The following is a 22470-nucleotide window of genomic DNA, read 5'->3' on the forward strand; positions in this document are numbered from 1 at the left end:
CAGCAGTGGGATTGGAATGTCCAAAAGCATTCGGGGGAATGCTGCATCGTATTTGACTGGTTTATAACGACACGACTTGTGTGAAAGCGGCTACAACAAACACTACTTGATCTCGCTGAGAAACCTTGTGGAATTATTTGAACAACATTTGTTGTCGGTGAACAGTTATCCAAGGATTTTGCACTTAAAGCTTTGTGTCAAGATGACTGTTGACTCAAAGGTGCATTGTTCAGATGAGTGCATAGATTATTTTCCTGTATGGTACCGGCTGAGTAACTTGGCATGACAAGATAGCACTCGAGCAAGGTTTCATTCTTGCAGTGTGCTTAAGATCTCTCTATCATCTTATCTTTTGGACTTTGAATTTGAATGCTCATTTGAATTTTTTTGTTGTATTCTTTTTTAGTTAAAATGAAGGTTGGAAATGTTGGACAAATCCCTTTTTCAGGCTGAGACTGCAGTGGGGTGGTATTCCCAGGAGAAATTGTAAGATAGCATGCCAGTGTGACAGCTGACTTATTAGCCCATTAGTCATTGGAGAGAAAAAGAGGTGGATGAGCACAGCATCCGTCAAGAAAGCATCTCTTCTTTCCAGATAGCCTCCCCCAACGGCCGCCCAGGAATCTTGTAAGTGTCTCCCACTGATGTAGGAGCTGGAGTGCCGGGGTCAGATAGTACGGCCAGATCTCTCCATCCCGGCGCTCTCTGTTGCTGCAGATGACCTAGCTGCCTGTCCTAGGAACAGACCAGCGTAACAGAGGCAGAGCTCAGTGTACTGTACTAAAAATAGATGTAGCTTCATATCCCCTTTCCCAGAGACACATACAAATGTAGATGTGTCAGCTTATACGTGCATGTATCCTCAGAGGTGGTCACAACCACTGGTAGTATGTCAGTGACTGCCTGACCGTGTGTGATTGACAGGTCGACTGTGGCTGTACAAAGTATCTGTGTACTCGGGACAGATGTTCTCCACAGCTTGCTTGAGTCAACGTACATCAGGAGGAAGCTGTTAACCAACACTTGGCTTTGAGACGCACCTCCCCGCTGCTCTGTGACCCTGCCGAATCGTCCTCTGCATCTCATCTGTCTTTGTATAAGCTATCAACCCGACTCTGCTCAAACAAAGAAAAGCAGATAATATTAAACAAATGAAGTAGTGCTTGCTTCCACTGATGCAAAATTGAAGCTGATATCCCTTTGACATGCCATCCACGGAGAACTTGTCAATTTCCTGCTCATGATGAATAGCGTGAATAAGCCACGCTTCACGAGCCAACAAATTAATTAATGACATGCTGTAATATGTTTTAAGAACACTTGGCATTGACATGTTGCCGGCTTGTGAATGGTCTACCTCGAAATAGGACCACATTAACCTTTCTATAGCCTTGCGCTACTGTATTATTGAATTCCTCTTTGTTGGAAAGCTTTACTAGGGCCTCATCAAATTAGTACATTTTTGTTGTAAAATATGACCAAGACCCAACAAGCTAAAGCTCCACACAGCTTAAATGTTCCATTTATAAAGTGTCTGTGTAAAGCTAATGAAATGATTATACTGGCACCACTGCGGGGCCTTGAATTAGCACATCAGCTGATCTGACTGCCATTTAAGTTACCCGTTTTAAAGATGTATTTACAGCAGGATGACAAATATGAGCCCTGAATCTCTGTGCTGTAGTTAAAATTAATCAAGCTACATCAAGTGGCCGTAATTCATGCAATATTTGAATATTTATAACGGTCATCGGTAAACAAAGTAACAGCATGATAGAGGTTGCAGTGCGATCGTGGTGATGCCCCTCAGTAAACTGATAATAAGGTACGGATATATTTGTCGACTTTACAGAGCATTTACATTTTACAGTGCAGTTTCATTGCACTGTGTAGGCCCCAGTCACACAGGTCTAGAGACCAGTCTGTGCATCTGGAAATCACTGGTATCTGTGAAAAATCGACCGCTAAAGCCCCAATTGCCTAGAGATCGCTCAGTGCCCCGCTGATAGCTAGGGAAAAGTGTGTATTCTGTTACGAGTTGATAAGTGATTGCTGGAGGTTGCAGGCAGTCACTGTCGTAAAATTTGTTGCAGAGAGGTATACGACGCTGCAATAAATACCACTTTGCAGTTGTTTTTTGTTGCTAGCTGGTTGCCGCGGTCACCAGTAGTTTGCATTGGAAGATTGCGATCTGTTTGCATAACACTGGAAAACTGCTCGCCAAGCTGTAGTAGATCTGCGAAGAGTGCGATGTAAACTGGTAAAGGCGAGCATTGTACTTCAGAATTAAAGTCGCACCTTAAGCAATGTGTGGCTTGCAGCGGTAAGAAAGATCTTGTACTTTAAAGAAGAAATTCTCCATTTCGAGTTATGGTTTCTTTATAGCTCGGAGATCGCTTGCAGACAAGTCAGTCTTTCAGGTAAACTATGGGCAACTGCAGCAATCTGCTAGCAACCACTCACAATCACAAGCAGGTTTTGGGTGCATCATAGTCAAACAATTTCACCTGTTGACTGCGAGCTACCCCCAGTAACCACCAACCAGATAGGAAATACACATTTTTCCCAGTCCCTAATGACTATGTGACCGACACCTTAGTTGTCTGATTCACTCTCTCATATTCACTCATCCTCACAGTTGACCTTTTGCTGTTGCAAGGAGCTGTTCACCTAAAAACAGACAGTCTTCAAACGTCTTCAAATGTCTGGATAGTCAAATAAACCAACAGAAATGGTGAAGACCAAAAACAGAGCTAACATGGATTTTGATCTTGCACTTATCAGGTGGCCACAAACAGCTCTGAATGAATAATGATGTTGCTCCTTAACACCTGCGAAAAGTTTTTAACCTTTAAACGTGAACATAATCCATAAAAGTGCAAAAAGTGGCCAGAAAAATGAACTACAGATTTAAAGGTATAGTGTGCTCTTGTCTGGAGAAAGACTCAATCCAGGAGACTCTCATGGATGTATTATAACAAGATCTAGAAGGCAACTGTCTAAGCTTAGCATAACAACTGGAAAGAATGCAAAACGCCTAGCGTGCCTCTTTAGAAGTTGAAAATACACCTACTAATACCTCTAAAAAGTTAATTGTTATTTATGTGATCCAATGAAATGCTTCAGAGGTGTGGTTAGACACACTTTTCTTGTTTACTACTTAGCAACACTGGTTCTGTGCTGGCACTAGTCCTATTTTGAATGGGCCATAAATAGTAATGATCTAGAGCTGATATCTTAATAATTATAGATTTACGACAAACACAACTTTGTCACATTAAAGTGTGAAATGCCTTAAAGTAGCTTCATACTTGATACGTTTCATACTTCAAATGTATAATGTAGCATCTGGCATGACTGAGTGTTATACAGCGAAGTCCGATCTTTTTGACAACTTGTGAATTTACGTCTGACAGGCTGATTGTCATCAATTTCAGACTTGTTTGGTAATTTTGGGATCAAAGGCTATGATAAGGATGATGATACTGATGCTAATCCCACTAAAGGGGATGATTGAGTCATCAAGGCAAAACAGCTGTCTTATGTGCCGCCTCTCCCCCCGGTAATGGCTGCTGATGACGGTAGCAGAGTGTAAGTGAGTGCAATTGACAGTGGAGTTTGAGCTTCCTCAGGGAGGAGGGAGGAAAGACTGAATCTGAGCAGAGGGAAGCAGGCAGCAAGGGTGGCCATGAAACATTCATGCACCTGGGGACTCTTTGCATAAGGAGAGCAAGCTGAGCCACTAATGAAGTAAAGAGCAGAGGACTTTCAATGGCTCTGTTTGTCCTTTTATGAGATTAGCGTTAGTGTGGCTTCTTATATAAACTGCATTAAAAGCTTAGTTGCGTTCAGTGATATAGTGACACGTTGGTACTGCCTTGTAGAAAACATTATTTTTGGAGTAATTAAATCATGGTTAGCTGCAAGATTAGTAACACCACAGGTGTGTGGCTGGTTATAGCTGAACGCCGGACAGACAACGGTGCCCCAAATGTGGACATCCACAGTTGCGCCAGTTGAACATTTGTCCCTCCTAAACTCATCCTGCTCAAAGTCTGTGAGCTCACACAGGGACAGAAAAGGCAAGAGAGGAGCAAGATGAAGAGGAGAAAAAGGGAGAAGTAATATTTAGACAGCTGTAATGCTGTGTATCGCTGTCAGTGGAAGGGGGGCAGAAGAAGTGGAGAGATATTTTGGTGTCCTCAGCAAGGCCTCAGACAAACTCTCGCTACAGTATTGATGTCACTGCGCCCTCTTGACAGCAGACTGTAAATCAAAAGTCACAGTTATCTATAGATTTACAAACACCTGCTATATCTTCACAGTATGCATCCGAACTGCATAAACTGAGAAAGCCTGTTCAAACATGTTTAGAAGGTAGTACACTGGCGGGACCTATCTAAGAGCTCACTGTTAGTGTTGCAGTACAGTAACAGCGGTTGTGTGAGACATCTGGTCACATGTCTGCAGTCCTGTGCTAGACTGCCTTGTGCCTTGAGGTGGTGGATGGCAGCTGACTGCTCTGATTCACTGGGAACTAGACTTGTGCGCTGTACGCCTCACAATGGCTTGACTCATAGGGAGTCGACGCTCAGTTGCGTGAAGTCCGTCTCATGGTCATTTTACTGGAAGTTTCTGTTTGACTCCTTTGTTGCTGTTGTGTTCGGATGGAGACAGCAGTCTTCTCTGTGACTGTATTTGGTTTTGTTCTGCACGGTTTTATCTTTCCTACAAGTGGGAATGGACAGTTTCCCTGCATTTGCGATCCTCAGTCGATACCTAGTCACACCCTTGTCCTTCGGAGGATGCGAAGCGGTCATCGGCTCATTAGCAGCTTCTTTTCACCTGACATGTTCCCACATTAGCATCCCACCAGCGTCACCCTTTCAACGTCTTCAACCCGTCTGGTTTCCCAACAAATGCTGCCGCTTACTCTAAGGTTATGGTTAATCTTTGCTTGTGCAGCTGTGACTTTAACACACCCCTAAAGTGTTTTATTCAAACTCGAGGCTTACTTGACTCACTGTAGTCTTCCCCTAAAAGGTGTTGCTATTCAGAACGAAAGAAAAATCCCCCTTTGATTTGCTGGAATTTGAATACAGGACAGGAAACCAAACATTTGTAGAGATTTTTCCACATTTTTCTGTAGAACACCTTTTCCAGCTGATGTAGAAGTCTCCCTCTGTGCCATAGTAAAATCCCTCCGCTCCTGCATTCATGTATCACATAACTGCCTTTAGAGACCTCTTCACACACCTGGACGGAAATAGTGAATGGTGCATGATAAGCCAAAATAACACCAAAGCACACCACCCAGCAGTAGGCAAGACGTCATTTCTGTGAGAGAGGACACCCTCATTTCCAGGGTGTAAAATGCTGATGGGCATGCTAGGTATTCTACCAAGAACTGCCATGCTCACATTTTAAGCTGTCACTATTTGTTGCGCTCTGCGTGGAAAAATCATCCTAGGATCTGCTTATTTCCACAGCTTCCCACAGTTTTTGTAACCCTGCTTCCTTTTCGAAACAGTGTTTTTATGTGCTAGCCACTAGGGTGCCACTTGATTTGTGCTTCATTTTGCCTGGTGACAGCGTGCAGAAACATAACATTAAATCTCTACCTGCGGTCACTCTCCTTCCCCTATCACATAATAACATGTGCAACGCCCGCACAGCAGCCACTAATTGCTGCTGGATATTAAGAGCCAGGTCTCTTAAGACACTGACCTTGCTTTAGCCAATCATAACAGAGTGTGTTACCAGGTTGAGCTCTGATCAGAGTCCCCGCAGCTTGAACAGGAGGAATTAATTATTCAGACTGGCTGCTTGCACCTTTTGCTGGACACAGCATTTAATGACATTATAATGGCATCCATGTGAGATGTTAATGCTGATGTGAGAGTATCAAAGCAGGAAATGCACAAAAGACCAGCCAGAAAGCTCCCTGAGTGCCAGGAACCAACTTTGACGGGGCGAAGGATGTAGTGAATCTTACACATCTTAATGTCTACCTTGTCTCTTATTAGGTCAATGTTAATCTAATTTATTTGATTCTAATGATGGCATGCATTAATTAAGAGATAAGGTAAGAGGTTAGATTCTTTCTTCAAAATACTCAAAAACCCTGAGTTTCATAACGATCCACGGCTGGGTTTCCAGTGACCTCTAACAAGACAGGGCAGGACTTAAAAAAATGTTTTGATGTCAGCTAGAAAATGAGGAAACTGTGTTTTTTAGCTCCAGTAACATCTTAATCATGCACAACTCAGTTTTAACTACAAAAAAAGCCACATGGCTTTTTGTTACGTTAAAGGGTGCTACGTTTCCCGCTCGTCTTACCTCTCTTTATATAAACAGATACACTGATGTATTAATATATTAGAGGCGTGTAGCCAAAGAGAAACTGTCAAGCAGTGCAGCTCTCACAGCGCTTGTGTGTATACGCTGTAAATAGTGCTGAGCGGCAGCAAGGTTACCGACTCTAAATGCATTTGCATTATGCTAATGTAATGAGAACAGGGAGCCAATGGAGGCTGACTGCACTGGATCGCTACGGGGACACGAACGCAAGAGTCATCACGCAAATTATCAGGGAGGCTGATCGCTCAAAAACAAAAGTTTAACGGGAGATAAGCAGCCAAACCGGACCGCTTTTTTTGGTGCGAGGCCAGATTCAGATGCCGAGTTCTGCTTTGATATTTCTCTCTAACCCAATGTTCTTATCACGGCCCTCAAGCAAACATGCAAACAATCTGGCCTGTGTGTTTCCAGTCACATGGGCCCGAAGTGCTGGAGAGTCAGCATGTCTGTCCTGGTATTTCCTGAGGCTTCGTAAACATACATACACACAAGCATTCTCTCTCTCTCTCTTTTTCTCTGTCGCACACAGAGACACACGCTATTTAAACAGTCAACAATAATACAGGATAATGATCGTGCGTATTTGTATAGAAAGGCAAAGGGCAGAAGCAAAGTAAAGTCAGTTCCCATAAAGCACGACGATGAGAAAACAAGATGAAACAAATTAGACGTCATTTACATATTAATAAATCAATAAATCAAGTCTCTGTGTGACTCTGTAAGTCTCATACATATCGGAGATGTGGTTGTTGTAGGTGGAATAACTGTGAGTCTGTTTCCAACTTGTGGTTACTCTAACCTTAAAATAGTCGAGAAAAACAGAAGGAAGTTCGACTTTATTTTGCACTTCTCCTTTTTAATGCTCTGACATTAATCAACAAAAAAATAAAAGCCTTAAAACCGTGCGCCTGAAAGTTTCAGCGTGGCCACTTTAATCTATATTTTTTACGCATTTAAATAACTGAAAAGTTTTTTGGTTATTTTTTTGTTAGTGATTGCGCTATCATCGCCGAAGCCGTTAATGGATGTCGTTTGTGTGCGTGTATGATTATTGGACTGGTCTATGCTAGAGGATGCCCATGCATTAAATCATTATTGGATTTAAACAGCTGAAATGTGCGTGTGTGTGCGCGCACACTAGTTCATCTAATTGATTTAGAGTGTTAAAGTGCAGGGTTCGGTGAATACTCTAATCAAAACTGCAGAGGCTGCTGCTAAATGGTAAAGAATGATTTAATACAGCCTGCACTTTTTTAGTCGTGGATTCTTCTGTTTGTTTGTTTTTAGCGTCACAGTCGAGTGTAACTGCATGTGTTGATTTTCTTATCTAAAGCTGTCGAGTTAGAAGAGAATAGAATCAATTGAAATCATGAGCCCTCAGCCTTCATTTCAACCTTTAGATTCATGTGAGTGCTGTCAGTATCTCAAGCTACTAATCTCCCCTTTTTGCCCATTTAGTTGCCATCTAACACAATTTCATGGTGTTGATAAAGAATCTAAAAATTCAATAGCTGAACATGTATGCTCGGATTATAATTTGGAGTCTCTTTGGGGGATGTAGGTCAACTGAAAGACTCTATTTCCTCAAATATTGTAATCCCCATTTGTTCTGCTTTTTTCACCAGAAACACAGCTTTGAGGTCTTTGTCTGACTACAATGCACTGGGCAGGACAGTGGGTCGTAATGCTCTTGTCTTGGATTTTCCACTCGTATGCCAGTTTGCTGTTTATTGTTATTATGAAATCACTTTTTAAAGCTTTACCTGTTTTATTTTCTTTGTGCCTGACATGCTGGGAAAAAAAACATCCTCGGTCTTTTGCTTTCAGCTTGAACTTTTCCTGCAGGAGTCGACCAGTCGGCTCAGCTGCAGAGCAAGAACCCGAAGAGGGTCAAGTTTATGGTTTAAGTGGGGAAGAGGGTCAGCAGGATATACCCGTTTAACCTTTCTGGAGACCAGCAAAGCACAGAGAAAGGAAGTCATTCATTTAGTCTCCAGTAATAAAGCCTGGATGAATAGTTAACTCTGTTTGCCTTCTCATTGATAAAAGGAAATAAAACACGTATTTCACCATCCCTTTTCCCGAATGGTTCCCCCCATTCGCCGTATTAACGGCCACGCTCAGCCAAACTAATTTTGCGCCTGTTCCTCCGGGCTTGAGGAATAGTTTTGTGAAACCATGCATGAACAGGAAAAATTGATTTGTTTTTATATCATTTCAGCATAATAGCTTTCTGCAGTGATTCGGTGACAAAACCTGATCTACCTTTCAGAAGAAAAAGAGGAAAGGATTATTTCACTCGCTGGCATGTTCATATTCCATCCCTGTGTTGTCTAAACCCGATAACGAGTATGGCACAAGACAAGGCTGTCCATTGTGGAAAGAGCTTTTTCCACAAAAGTCATTATGCGGGATCAATGCTCCCAGGAGAAACGGCAGGCTCGAACGCCACACACAGTCGTGGAGGATTGCGTCAAAATATCTTAACAGCCCCGAGGCCTCTTCTTGGTGGGCCAAAGTACAAATCACATACGTGCAGTTTTACTCAGCTCGCCTAATTCATCTAATGCGTGTCACGCCTTCATGAAAAATGACTGAAAAAACATCTTCCATGATGGGTGACAAATTAAAAGAAAGCCCCATATAACATGTCTTAGTGAGAAGCTCCTTGCCAGAAGAGTTTCATGCACCTTGGCATTTAGTTTCCACATCTCCGGAACTGTACTAGAGGGAAGAAATGCCATTCTTCCTAAAGGTATTCCCTAAATGGGTGTTTTGAATATGGTGTGGAGAGCACTAAAATCTCCCATGACTACCCAGGCCTAAGAATATGATTCACATAATGTCCATAATCACCGAACCATTCAGCGACCCCCCTCAATGCCGCCATTGTTACGCTGAAGAAATCACTCAGGATAGAAATGTTTCATCACAGGATAAAGGTGATCGCTCAGAACAACTTTGTATTGATTTGCAGTGACCCTTTTCTCTAAAGGAACAAGTGGACCCAAACCATCGCCAGCAAAAAGCCCCCAGAGCATAACGGAGCCACCTGATCCCCTCACACAGGGGTCAAGGGTTCAGGTTTTTTCTTGCCTGTATTTTTGCACTTGCTACTAGTAGCTATGCAGTTTTTGAGTTCATCAAGGGGAACTGGATTTAAAATGCATGCACAAGGCATTAAAAGATTTATGTGGATAATCTACAGGCCTGTCTCTATAAGTAGATATAGGAATAATATGATAACTATACAATAGAAAATTGAATGGCAACAACGTGTGCCTGCAGAATACAGCCAAACAGTCTAAAAGTTATACAAATCCAGCTAGTCTCTTTTAAAACCTTTATAAAGTCTAGTTTTCTTTATGGTGTCTTTGTTTCTCTATATATTCTTCAGCTATTGCCTGCAATATAAAACAGTTTTCTTGATGCAACATGATATTTTTGCTCCGGTCCACCACAATGAACTTGAAGACCTAGTAGAAGTAAATAGCCAAAGGAAAACAGCTTACAGCGATGTGCATAAGCAGAATTCTCCAAAATGCATATATTAAAGCCTAAAAAATACAAACAAAACCGTCTCAGTGTGACTGTAACTGTGGAAACAACCCTCATGGTTTGTCTAAATCAGGATGCTGAAATCAGGCTGGGTTCTCTCCACAGGCAGTATGGACAGGGGGAACAGTGAAGGCAAGTTTTTTTAATGTATGGGTGGAGTTTAGAGATGGTTAATGTGCACCTATTCTCTAAATGAAGAAATATATTTTTGTCATTTGCGAGAACTAACCCATCGAAAAAGGGAAGCTTTATAACACAAACCCAAGGCACGTGTAACCTAGCGTCCTCTAGTTGTTAAATCATGGCGACCTGTCTGTCTTTGTCATCCGCCTGCAGTCTGTCTGGGGCTGCGGTACATGACGGCTGCATGTGTATGTATGGACAGCTCATTTACCCTCTCAGTCTCCAGTCTCATGTTGACTGTTTATACCCACAGGTCAAATAAGGTCTCATTTAAAAGATACACTCAGATGTATTTCCTGGTTTTGGAAGACTGGAGCTCGATCCTCAGAAAAGTCTTCGCCATGTGTCTGCATGAATGCATGGTACATGGAGCTGTGTGGTGGTGGTGGATCTGCTCGAGGGGGTTGTAGAGGCGAGTCGCGGGGAGCAGGAGAGGCAGTGGGGGGGGGGTGTTTCTGTAAATAGCCCACCCTGCATTAAGAACTGGCATGCTGGGGCTGCGCTCTGTGTAGCCCTGACCTCACCAAGCAAGCCGCCACTCACGTTTCCTCACAGCGCGGGAGGCTGTGGAAGCCAGCGCCGACTGTTTCTTCACTTTATCCAGGTCAGCTCTGAACTACTCTCACTAGTAAAGCACTGGCGCTCGTGACCCCACTGGCCCCCCTCGCTGCCAGCCAGTGTCAAAATAACACAAGCAGCTCGGCGGAGGGCCTCGGCTGCTCTGCCTGCTTGTTATGAAATCATGTTGCCCTTATTTGGGTGTCTAAAAGTCTACTTGCGGTTAAAATTTCAGATCAAAACAAAGTGTCGGCTCGATTTGATTTCTGTCTTTCTCCACATTAAGCTGTTAAAAAAGAGTTTGCCTGACAGCATATGTTCAGTGGCGATGTGTGTGTGTGTGTGCTTGGAAGTAGGTCATTGATTTGGAACTTGGACACTGATTATGTGCTGGCCTAGAAATGGGCTATAATCGGTGTCTCTCATACCAAAACAGCTTTTCATAAGTGGCAGTTATTTCAAGGTCAGGAAATAATATGCATCACATTGTTACACATGCACGCAGATTTTATTTATCTCTTTCTCGGTTTCACCAGATTGTTGTTTCTAGAGTCTGTTCGGTGTTGTGAGACTGCTCATTTTTAACGCACAAACGAAGAAAGATTGCGTTTATCTTTCTTTTTAGGGATGAGAATGTGCCAAATCTTCCGGCAAGCCCCGTTCTGTCCTTGACGACGATGATGATGTAGTCACTTCGAATGCCGTTTGAGCCAATAATGTAAATATTCTTGGTCTTTGAACAAGCCAGAACACGATCTGATCTGTCTTTGACGCTAAGTCTCCGGCACACTTACACAGGGGAGTTTTTTAACATGACCGTGTTGGAGTACATCAAAGCTGGGAATTAACTGTCAGCTAGCATCATCACAACTCCCTCTATATGTCTCCCCTCATAGCTTAAAGCAAGTGCTGTATTAGTTTCTGCCATGGATTTTCCTCAAGCACCCCCAGGATTAAGCCTTGATATTGTTTTGCAAATTTAACTTCAACTGAAGTTAACTGAGCTTAATAGTGGTTGTAGGAAGTGAGTAGTGCATTGGTGCTTATGGATCAAGAATAAAAAAACGTTGCTTGTATGAATGGAGAGGCGGCATGCCATAATGTTTTGCTGTGTTGTTGCATAGTTAAGCGAGCATCTTTTCATGATAACACCAGGAAGAACTCGAAAGAACAAATCTATATTTGCATGTTATCCCGGGTTTGCATGAGAGCAGCGTTGCGATCGCTCCTCCTCCTCCCCTCCATGTGTCCCACATGAAAGATCATCATGTTCGCAGAATGCGCCTGTTTAAATGAGCCCTCACCGTGTTTGCATTTGTTTAGGCAGAGAGGCAGCAACCAACAAGCAGGCACAGACAAAATCCTATCAAAAAATGACATCAGCTGCAACAGCTGCAGGCTGTAGCACTTGGAGGAGAGGAGGGAGAGAGAAAGAGGAGAAAGAGGAGAACAATTGACCAGAAGCGACACGGGAAAGAGAGGTGACCTGATTGCTCAGCTGGCCAAGAGCACGGGAAGGAAGCAGCAGGAAAGGCTGGTCCCCTCAGTCTGGCCTTACTCTGTGCTGCTTCTGGTGGGTCTCTCTGTGGCCTTCCTCTCCTCCCTTTTCCCCTCTGCACCCCCACCCCCTAACCTCCTTCCCGCACTGCTGCCTGTCACGGCTCACTACATCGGAACAAAATGATCAGCTCTCACCTCCTCATGAACACGGGTCATCATGGTAGCCACGCAGAGGCTGGGGCCTTTGTATTAGATAGGGATCACTGATATGTAGGAGGAGGAACTGCTTCAGAAGGCTGGAGAAGTCAATATTGTATTATTATTTTTTGTTTGTTTTTCTTTTTTACAGCACACATATGAAAGGGTGTTTAATTTTTATTATTTTATTTATTAGCAATGGCCTTGAGGTTGCCAATTTTGTTGCGCTATTAATTTCATCTTGCCGCTCTCGAGGAATTATTGGATGTGTGCGCGTTTATGATTCCTCTCTCTACAAGGAGGCACATCAAGTACCTCTTTCACAATTCCTGTAGCTCGTAATGTAATTAATTCTAATCGCAATGATCGTAATAGCTTTTCAGATCAAATACCCAGGAGCAGTCCTAACAAAATCATCCATCCCTCTGAAAAACAAACACCCAAACTCTCTCTCTGTCTCTCTTGCTCTCTCTCTCGCACGCTGTCTTTCTCCCTCCCTCTGTGTTTGGCTTTGGCTCGGAGAGAAGAGCAGTCAGTTGGTTTTTGGGGGGGTGGTGGTGGGACACACACACAACAGAAAACAGAAGGACCTGCACATTTGCATACCTTTTTAGCATGTGGCTGAGGGAGCCTTTATTAAATTCAACCCCCCTGTAGGGTGGGTCCTAAACTGTGAAGGGGGGAGGGGTACAAGAGCTCACAGGGAGGAAAAAAGGAGGGGGGGGTGTCTCATCTTAGAGACTGGAGGCACCATCTGAGCCAGCAGACAAATAATGTTTCCAGTCACGAGAACAAGGTGGCAGCAGCGGCCAAGCATTTTTTTCCTGAATGTGTCCTCCCCCCACCCCCTCAGTGCGGGTAAGGGTGGGATGCTCACGCATTGTCTTAAGCCCCAAATTAGCAATGCTGAAATGACTACTTAATTAATCAATTAACTAAAGAATTAATCTAAGACGAGCGTGATCATCAGTTAATTGTTACGGTCTAAGAATAAAGCTCCTTAAACTTACAAATTTGCCAAATGTTATGATTTTTGTTGAAGGTTAAAGTCTTGAAGATGTTACACTGCTTCAGTCATTTTCAACAACTTTTTACAAGCAATTCTTTTTAAAAAATCAAGACTTTTATCATTGCTTTTAACAGTCACTGTTATAATTGCTCATGAATAATCTAACCATGAACATGTTGCTATTAGCTACACTCATGTAGTCCTATAAGCACGTAAGAGACGTGAATAAGCGTCTTAACATGACTTAACAGCATTTACTGGGGCTTGCATATTAGCATGAGCACATTATATAATGAGTTAAAAAATCATATTTATGCATTTTAAATAAATTAAACATAAACATAATAGATGTTTGTTTAAAAAAAGTAGGACAAACTGCCCCATTATAGTCGCCTACAGCAACTATTTGTGTTTATTAAAAATCCCAGGCATTGCATGGCTCCTTGTTACATCCACCTAAAGAAAAGCCCTATTACCAAGCGATAGGGCACAGAGGTTTTGTGTATACCTGTGTGCGAGTATGTAATGTATCTAAGACAAAGTGGGGCAAGCCCACAACACGCTGCAAGTATCTGTTCAAGCAAGCTGAGGCATTTTGCGGTTGTGCTTTTCCCAGAGAGGAGGCTGAGATAATGAACCAACATAGTGGAGTAAAGTGAGGTTTTCCCCCACCATGGACAGAGGGATGAGCTGTTAGCACTCTGTGCTAGTTAGCCTGTTAGACTCCATTTATAAACAACTCAGCAATGGCATGGTGACAAAACATTGGCAGTTATCACAGATATTCATGCACCTCTTACTTCCTAGCAACAGTTGTGTTCTAGGGCAATTTTCATAATTAGCTTGTACTTAAGAGAGCAGGAGCGGGAATGCATGTACAATCTGTGGTGACGCTTTAAATAGCATTACATCATACATTTTTCATAAACTTAATTGAAAGTAATATAACCATAATAGTAACAGTAGAACAGGTTTATAATTCAATTCAGTTTTATTTATACACCGCCAAATTACAACAACAGTCGCCTCAAGGTGTTTTATATTGTGAGGTAAAGATATTACAATCATAAATACATTTACAGAGGTCAAAGCACAGAGGAATAAATATAAGAGGTGAAGAAGAAAAAATAATGGAAAATTGTGGAAAAGAGAAATTAACAGTACAGAGAATTATTTTTATTCATCTAATGATCATCTGATTCATCTTTAGAAAGTGTTTTTTATTATTTCTTACAGATGAGTTAGTGCACTAACATCTACAATATAATTCAAGGTTACGAAATCAACACAAATTCACAGTTAATATCCAGATGTCTTACCTCCTTGCAAGTAGCTTAATACCACAGAATCAGCTAAACTACAACGCAATCACCTGGAAATATCAAGTATATTTGCATGTTTAGTGTTTTCGGTTGGAAATCGAGCGGAGGCTTTCCAGAGCTCGCTGGTCGTTAAAAGGTAAATGCATATAATCAATAAGCTCGCCTCACCTTCTGCTGAATTTGCAAAATAGTGTAGCAATGAGCTGTAACATCATTCTCATTCGCAAAGCAGCAAAAAACCACAATGGAGATAAATAAGTTGCAAGTAACTAGGGATTGCAAATAACTAAATTTATACAGTTTGTTGGACTTTAATAGTAGGAATATAAAAACGTTTGATTTATATTTTTTTTTTTTTCAAACTTTAAGAATTTATGATTACATGTGGCCATCAGCAACAGCACTATTCACAACACCCACCAAAAATACTACACTTACACTTTGCTGCTTTTGTAAGCCCCACCTTAACATTTGGCACACGCAAAGAGGGGGGGATGGGAGAAGGAGTATGAAGTGAAGAAATATCACAGATGTTAGTCTGCATGAACTCCTTCCCCTTTGCAGCCTTCCTGCTCAATCTGGCCTCTTTAGCCTCTCTTTTTTTCTTCGTGCTCCCTCCACCAAAGACAAATGACTTCTCCTAACCTAATTTCAGTTGCAGCATGCAAAGGTCTGCCTCGACGCCTGCAGGTCAACAGAGCTCAAGTAGACACTGTGCAGATTCAAGCAAAGAATCGGGTGCTAACTAGGCGAAATCTCGTTGATAAGTTGTTTTTTTTAAATTATTTTTTTCATGTAAACGACTTAGATTTTCTCACTTTAGCTTGTATTTTTGTCTTTGTGTGTGCACTTGTTTATTCATGCACGAGAAAGCGCTTTTCACCACATGCTGCAGGGGCCAGTTGTCTGTTTGAAGAGTGCAACGGAAACAGCAGGGTTAGTGTTTCAACCAGTGCTAAAGCCACACTGTGTGTGTGGGTTGTGACTGCGACTGGGGTCACAGTTGTGTGACATGCCAAACCCAGGCTGGTGCTGGTGGTGGCTCTAGCAATGGTACTGCTGTCATTCACCCGACCACTCAGTGGGTCAACTTTCACTGCCATTCAAAGTTTAATCTTGCTTATGATAAATTTGGTTAAAGCGAGACCCTAATCACAGCCCATTTAGATTCTTTGGGCTGATAAAGGACAGGAAGTGGTGGATTGTCTTTGATTATCTTGCCTCTCTCTATTTCCCTGGAGACATGTTGCGGCTTCAAGCCTGGCAGAGTCTTTGCCATAACTAGGACAGACCTTTGATTGGTTTCTGATGTGTGGACAGCAGTTGTGTCTCAAGGGTCCAAAGCAATTTATCCAGAGGATATTAAATGACCTAATGGCCATATTATTTGCAAAGAACTAGCCCAGAGGAATATCCAGGTGTTTTTAAGGTGCTGAGAGGTCTGCCCTTTGACTAGCATGCAATTGACTGCACCGCGAAAGCTCATATTCATGCATGCAGCTGTATATTTTCATTTTCTGTCTCAATTTCAACAAAACATACTAAAATGGTTTCTGAAGCCAACATAAAAGAGTAGATGAGCTTTGATTCTCTCCGATTTTGTCCGCGGGATGTAAGAGAAGCCTGAGAAGCATCAGCGTAAAAGCTGTGTTGCATGGATACTGGCCTTGTTCAGCTTTCTTTCTTTCTTTTCCCCGACAGGAACTAGCTAATTTCCTGAACTTGATATACCATTTGGTCAGCACAGAGAGAAACATCTGAGAGAGTGGATATCAGAGAATTCTCCACGTTAAAAAGCTTAATGAGTGTTCAAATCTTTGGGTCAAGGCTTTTTAACGTTTTACAGGTGGTGAAGGAACTTGGGAGGCACCTTAAAAGGAAAAGCAAGCAGTCAGGAAATGAAAGTGGAGGAACTGTTTTTTGGGTTTAGTTCATCAGATTCCCCATATGCTCAGCCAGACTTACTTGAGTCGTTTATGTTGGTGGAAGGCATTGGATCACCTGCAGACCCTTCAGTTTGTAGTTTTCATTGGCTACTTCAAAGAAGCATATGCCTATCTTGGCTCAATCTCCATTCATGGAGAGCGACAGTATCTGTTTCTCCAGCTTTTCTAGAACTCAGTGTCAAAGGTCACAGCTTTAGCTGGAGGTCATCTCTCTGGTCAGCTGCTGATTTGCAACATGACCCTCTCTCCTGATGCCTTAAACCCCTCCCCCATCTCCTCCTCCTCCCTTTCTCTTCCAGATGACCGTACAAAGTGGCTAACACGTGTAACTTCCCCAATTGATTTAGATGAACCCTTGACCACACGGTGATCTGCGCGCACCAACTGCTTCACCAGTCTCAGACTTCTGGTCATCGGCGTCCTGGGTATGGTTTCTTTAAACAGATCTAGTTACTTTTGTTTCGCTTTCAAACAGCAATGCCACTGCAATAAAAAAAAGGAATAATTTCCAGACAAAGCAGTTGTCTGCCTCTGTACAGCTCAAGCATTAAACTTGTGCAGAGTATTACTTGAGCCTATTGATTGGAGTCCTCTGCCTTAGAGAGGGCGGTGTGCAAAATCAATGCTTTATTTTCTCTTAGGCTAGCCTTCCTCGTGCTCCTTTTTTTTGCCGGTGAAAATGAGAGGAAAACAAGGGAGAAACCATTTACCTCCACTGCATTCACTCTTTTCTGTTGACTTTTGTGACTCATCTGGACAAATTCAGCTTTGTTTCCTGTCATCTCTTCAGCCCACATTGTTTTGTACCCCTTATCTCAATCACATACACCAGCATGAATCCACCTTTTTACAGTGGTGGGTGGGTGATATCATTCTTGTTTGTGCTATGGTAGTTCTGTGAGATTGTGTGTGTCTCATAATCCATCCTGGGGAATGTACAGTATAGTGTTTGCTTGTCCTAAGTTGTCTAAGGTTGTCTATTACTCTGAAGATAAGGTTTTTATTTCCGTTATTTATACAAAGAAGGTCTGTAACACAGCGATTTTCTGTAGGGATGATAAACCTGATTGCTTGAAACTGCAGGCATCATGAGATTCCTTGATATGTCAAATGGCAAATCAAATGACACTTTCTTGTTAGAGTCTGTCTAGGCTACTTTGCCCACAAAGCAACTTCTGTGCTGAAAATTTAGTTGGAGACTAAGATGTGTTTTTCCAGTAGCCTTGAGTCTCTTGCTTCAAGGATCAGGAGTGGGCCACAGAGGTCTGTGTTTTTAAACTCCATACCTTGTTATTCTTCAGTGCCTCTGCTCCAGTGAGAGCAGCGGCTGGTGACATTGTTTCCCTGTGTTGTCTCTATATCCATCCACCCAATATTAACCTCATATGTCTTAAATGCTTCGAGAAAATTACTTCAGATTTGTTACTAACCTGTACTTGGACCCAAGGATGAGCTGCTCATATTTTTTTCTGGCCAGAGGTCAAGGTCACTGTGACCTCAGCACTGTCTGAGTCTTGTGAAAGCAATATCTCAGGATGCACCCAGAGAAAATCTGATTGCAGCACAAACGTTCACTTAGAATTTAACAACAGGCCGCAAAAATGAAATGCCTGATTGGTTCAAATTGTCAGCTGATGACATTTGATATCCAAAAGGTTAAAGGTCAGCCTCACTGTGAAGTCGTAGTGTTGTACAAAAACAATTTTCTGGCCGTCATCTATCACGGTAACTCGTGATATTTATCCGTATCTGCACTGACATGGACTGCATGTCTGAACTGCAACTTAAGTGGCTTGGACTGGACTATAGTACCATTCAAAAGTGCTAACCCATTCAAATATGCACATATGCACGGCAGATTATTTAATTTCATTTTCACTCTTGTAATCTTAACCTCAGTTCAAGTTGAAATATCAAATCCAAGTAAGGCTGCTGTCTGCTAGTATGCATCACTCTCAAGTCCTCGAAAGGACTAAATGCTTACTTTTAATTCTAGTTGCTATACTGTAAAACTCCTCCATTGTGCTCATCTGAGGTGCAGCTGCTGTCGGACATGAAGTCCAACAGAGGACAGAGAAACACAAAAGGGGGTCAGCGAACAGGAACATGGCTGGTGACAGGCTGCCTGCATGTGGGGTGGTTTCGCTAACGAGAAGCCATTGTGCCCTCGGTGAAGGTTAACTCTCTGATTCAGGGAGGCAGGAAGTGTTAGCTGCCTCCCCTGCACTTTTCCCATCCGCAGCCTCTGCCAAGCCTCAGCAGAACAATCCAGCCCCTGTGACTGAGAGGCAGGGAGGGAAACAGAGGGAGAGTCAAAGACAGAAAAAGGGAGGACTAAAGGGAGGGGGGGGGGCACTAGAGGTCCAATTCTGCAGGGTAACATCAGGCTCCTACGTTATGCAAGTGTTCCCTTTTTGTCTGCCTCACCCAGGGTTTTGATACAGATTGCACGAAGAATGATGGTAATGCTGAGCATTCACTCCGTCCCCTCTTCACCAAAACAGCCTCCATTTATGGTTACTCAGACATATTTTCCCTCACAATTGGAGCTGAAAAGTGGCCAGCTGTAGCCAGGTTCCAGTAGGTTTACGCTCTGCCCACACACACACACACACACACACACACACACACACAAACAGGCAGGCACACACATACACACACCCATAAGCACACACACCGTGAAATGGATATAACTAAATGCACTCAGAGACAAACATTCACATAGAAAATAGATATCTCAAAACGTCCACACACGAACACACTCACTGAGAAAATAGATATCTCAAAATATGCACACAAACACACACACGCACACACGGACTCATAAGTCACACAACCTCATACCGAATCAACAATCGCATCTTTGTTAAATTATCCAGGAAATTGTTTGCAGTGCTTTGATAACACAGGTGTTTATATGGTAATAGCTTCTGGAGGCTGGATAAGAATGAAACAATAAAGTCATTAGGGTGTTACAAGAAGAAATGAAACCAGGTTTCTTCACACACTGCAATGCATCACCTAAACACACACGCACACACACATAGTCTCAACAAGAAGAGGCTGAACACTTACACCCAGATTCATTAAAGAAAAAAGCTTTTGTCAGCCACCTTAATGACCCTTGATGTGTGTGAACCTCTGCCAAGTTGTCCATGGAAGGGCCCTTTATCTCTACTGGTGTCATGGTTATACAAAAGATAAAAGAATATCGAATACACACAGGATAAAATGGATCATTCATAGGAATGACACCTGTTTATCTCACCTGAGCTGTTAAAATAGCTGCACTTAAAGGCTTTCATCTCAAGTGTGGTGGTCCACAATTTACGTAAGTAATCGCTGATATGAGGTGATCCCCCCTCCCCGTTCAGATTTGTTACTGACATCAAGCTTATTTCCCATCTGTCAACATTTCATATCCTCAGTCATCTGCTGGAATTCGCTCCATCCTCACAGGTAGCGACCTTTGCTGACTTCTCTCTGTGTTCTGAAGTTGTGTGGGATGTCATCCACGCATCTGTAGGCGTTTATCAGCTCTGCTGCATGTTTATGTTCTGTTGCACCCTGACATAGCGCGACTTTCCCTTTCACCTTCAACTTTGAAGACGATGTTTCTGTTCTTTAAAGCTGCCTGAATGGAAAGCTTTATATTAACAATGAGGAAAATCACTGTTGTGCTCATTTTGCTCGTAGTGACAACTCACAATTATAATTAGAATCCATTGTCTCACACAAATACATTTTATCTATGCGTTTTATCCTTCCAATAGAACAACGGATTCCAAAATTGATTTTCTAGTGTGCGATCCCCTGCCTTTTATTTTGAGAGTTAAGTCGCTCCCCTTCCCCGTCTCATTTTTTCTCTCACCAGCCACGTTGCAGCTGTGGTGCTCTTTGATATCATTTAGCTGTATGAGTCTCTGGTCACACGAACCAAGAGACTCCAGCACCACCATCGTGGAATGCAGCTGGCATTCCAAGATGTTCTGCCCTGAACATCCATTGCAAGCTGGAGGGCCACTCAAATTAAAGTGGAGAACAGGTCCATATGCCGCTGCCACCAGATGCCTTCCAACACCTTTACCAAGTCTTACTGTGTGTGGGATGAGGATATAGAGGTGGTACTATCAGTCTGTTATTTATTCTTTAAGCAGTTGGTTATTAAGGTCTTTGCAGAGGCTCCTTATAAAAAATATTATTTCACAGTTAATTTAGGAAATCTGCCTACTTTTGCATCCATGTGTGTGCATATATGCACAAGCACATACCCCCCACCTCTCACAATTTCAAACTAAATCTAAACAAGTTGCATGAAAAACATGAAATAAGAGCCTTTAAGTCCTATTCAGTCCTCAACAGATGAGAAGAAAATGGCAAGTAAATGAAACATATGTTACCAGACAACATATTCCCCCTCCACTGGGGATGTGCTAGCTGCCTCCCACCCAAGCTAATACGACAAGATGCGTATTTATCGCCCCACAGAACTCCCAGAAAGTAACCATATGGAGAGGCACTTAAATGTTTTGTTGTGTGATCATGCCTTTGTGCAAATTAGTAATTGTACTAGTCTGCATAGATTTCTTCAGCTGCCACTGTTCTGGACAAGTGGAACTGTCTTTATAGCAGTGAAAAATCATAGATACGTTTTGTGTGCTGCGAAGAGCGTTGCAGGGTGACAGACAGGCAGTGTGTGAACAAAGATGTGTTTCCACAAAAGTGCCCTCTCCCCATCTGATCCCGACACATTTCCCCTACGAAAAGCAAGGGGTTGTGCACAGCGTGCAGATGCTGCTAGCCTGCCTATGTTGGTAAATAATGAATAGGTCACACCTGGTGGTCTCTTAGAGGTTCAGTGCAGCCTCTGTCCCTCTCTGGTGGTGGTTTGGGAATATGTGTGCACCTCTGAGTGTATGGCGGAGGTCTAACATTAATCAAAATTCTCCTGCAGTCTTCATATTTGTTGTGCTTTCTTTAACCTTTAGCAACATTGTGTCCTCTCGTGTCATTCTCTCTAAAGTGCTTGAACAGTGCTTGTGCTTTTATCGTGTGGCGGTGTGTGTATGTGTGCGAAGCAATGGCATCGAGAGCCAGTAAGAAGCATTAGCCGAGCCTCTGCGTTGGGCAGGGCCTCGTAAGGATGCGTTCAGCACTACCACAAGGTGACAAATGACTAACTTAGATCTCCACAGGGAGCTAAGAGACTGCACTTAAAAGTGTCCAGCAATCCGGTGTCCATCACAAGCATAAATGATTTCTGAAGAGTCTTTTTTTTTCCCCTTCTTTTTGCCTTGGGACCACAAATGACTAAAAGCTAATTCATTATTTGTGATCACTTCAAAACATAAAGCCTCCCACATAAAAGATTTCTCAAATACCCAGTTGAGATGTAATGCATCATCAGTCATGCTAGCAATCTCGCTCTATCAAAAAGGCTTGTCTCATTAAAAATACATGCGGTGTATTGAGCTGAAGTGTACCAATCATGCAAGCTTTCCATGAAAACTCCTTGTGCTGGTTTACAATCAGCAGGTAATGAGCAGCTAGGGGCTGAAGTGGATTTTCTACATTTTTCAGCATCCGTGGTGAGAATTTGGCTGCAGCAAGGGATTGCTGTTATTATCAAGCAGTCTATTTGGGTTAATAGTTTAATGCTAGGGCCGTAAGATTTTTAAAGATAGTGCACAAGTTCCAAAACAGGAAAACATTTGAGAAGTTATAATCATTATTAACGGATTTGTTAATTGATTTTGGCTTTTTTTCCAAATGCGCTTGTCTTTGTTCAGTGTTTGAATTGCTGTCATTCTCTGTGCTGACTATCAGCAAAGCACCT

The 22470-nt window shown here is 42.5% G+C and overlaps 1 protein-coding gene across 4 annotated transcripts in view; it reads left to right on the forward strand.

The window, feature by feature from the left end:
* Window positions 1–22470, forward strand: part of LOC116327521 (zinc finger MIZ domain-containing protein 1-like) — a 112899-nt gene that overhangs the window by 31641 nt on the left and 58788 nt on the right. For 2 of the 4 annotated variants that reach the window (XM_039616462.1, XM_039616461.1), the window contains one exon: window positions 16934–17059. The exons of the other annotated variants lie outside the window; for them this stretch is intronic. The gene's annotated coding sequence lies outside the window, so the exon portion shown is untranslated. The remainder of the gene's footprint in view (window positions 1–16933; window positions 17060–22470) is intronic. 4 annotated transcript variants of the gene reach the window in all.

This window comes from Oreochromis aureus, linkage group 8 (assembly GCF_013358895.1).
Source record: "Oreochromis aureus strain Israel breed Guangdong linkage group 8, ZZ_aureus, whole genome shotgun sequence".
NCBI classification, from domain to species: Eukaryota; Metazoa; Chordata; class Actinopteri; order Cichliformes; family Cichlidae; genus Oreochromis; species Oreochromis aureus.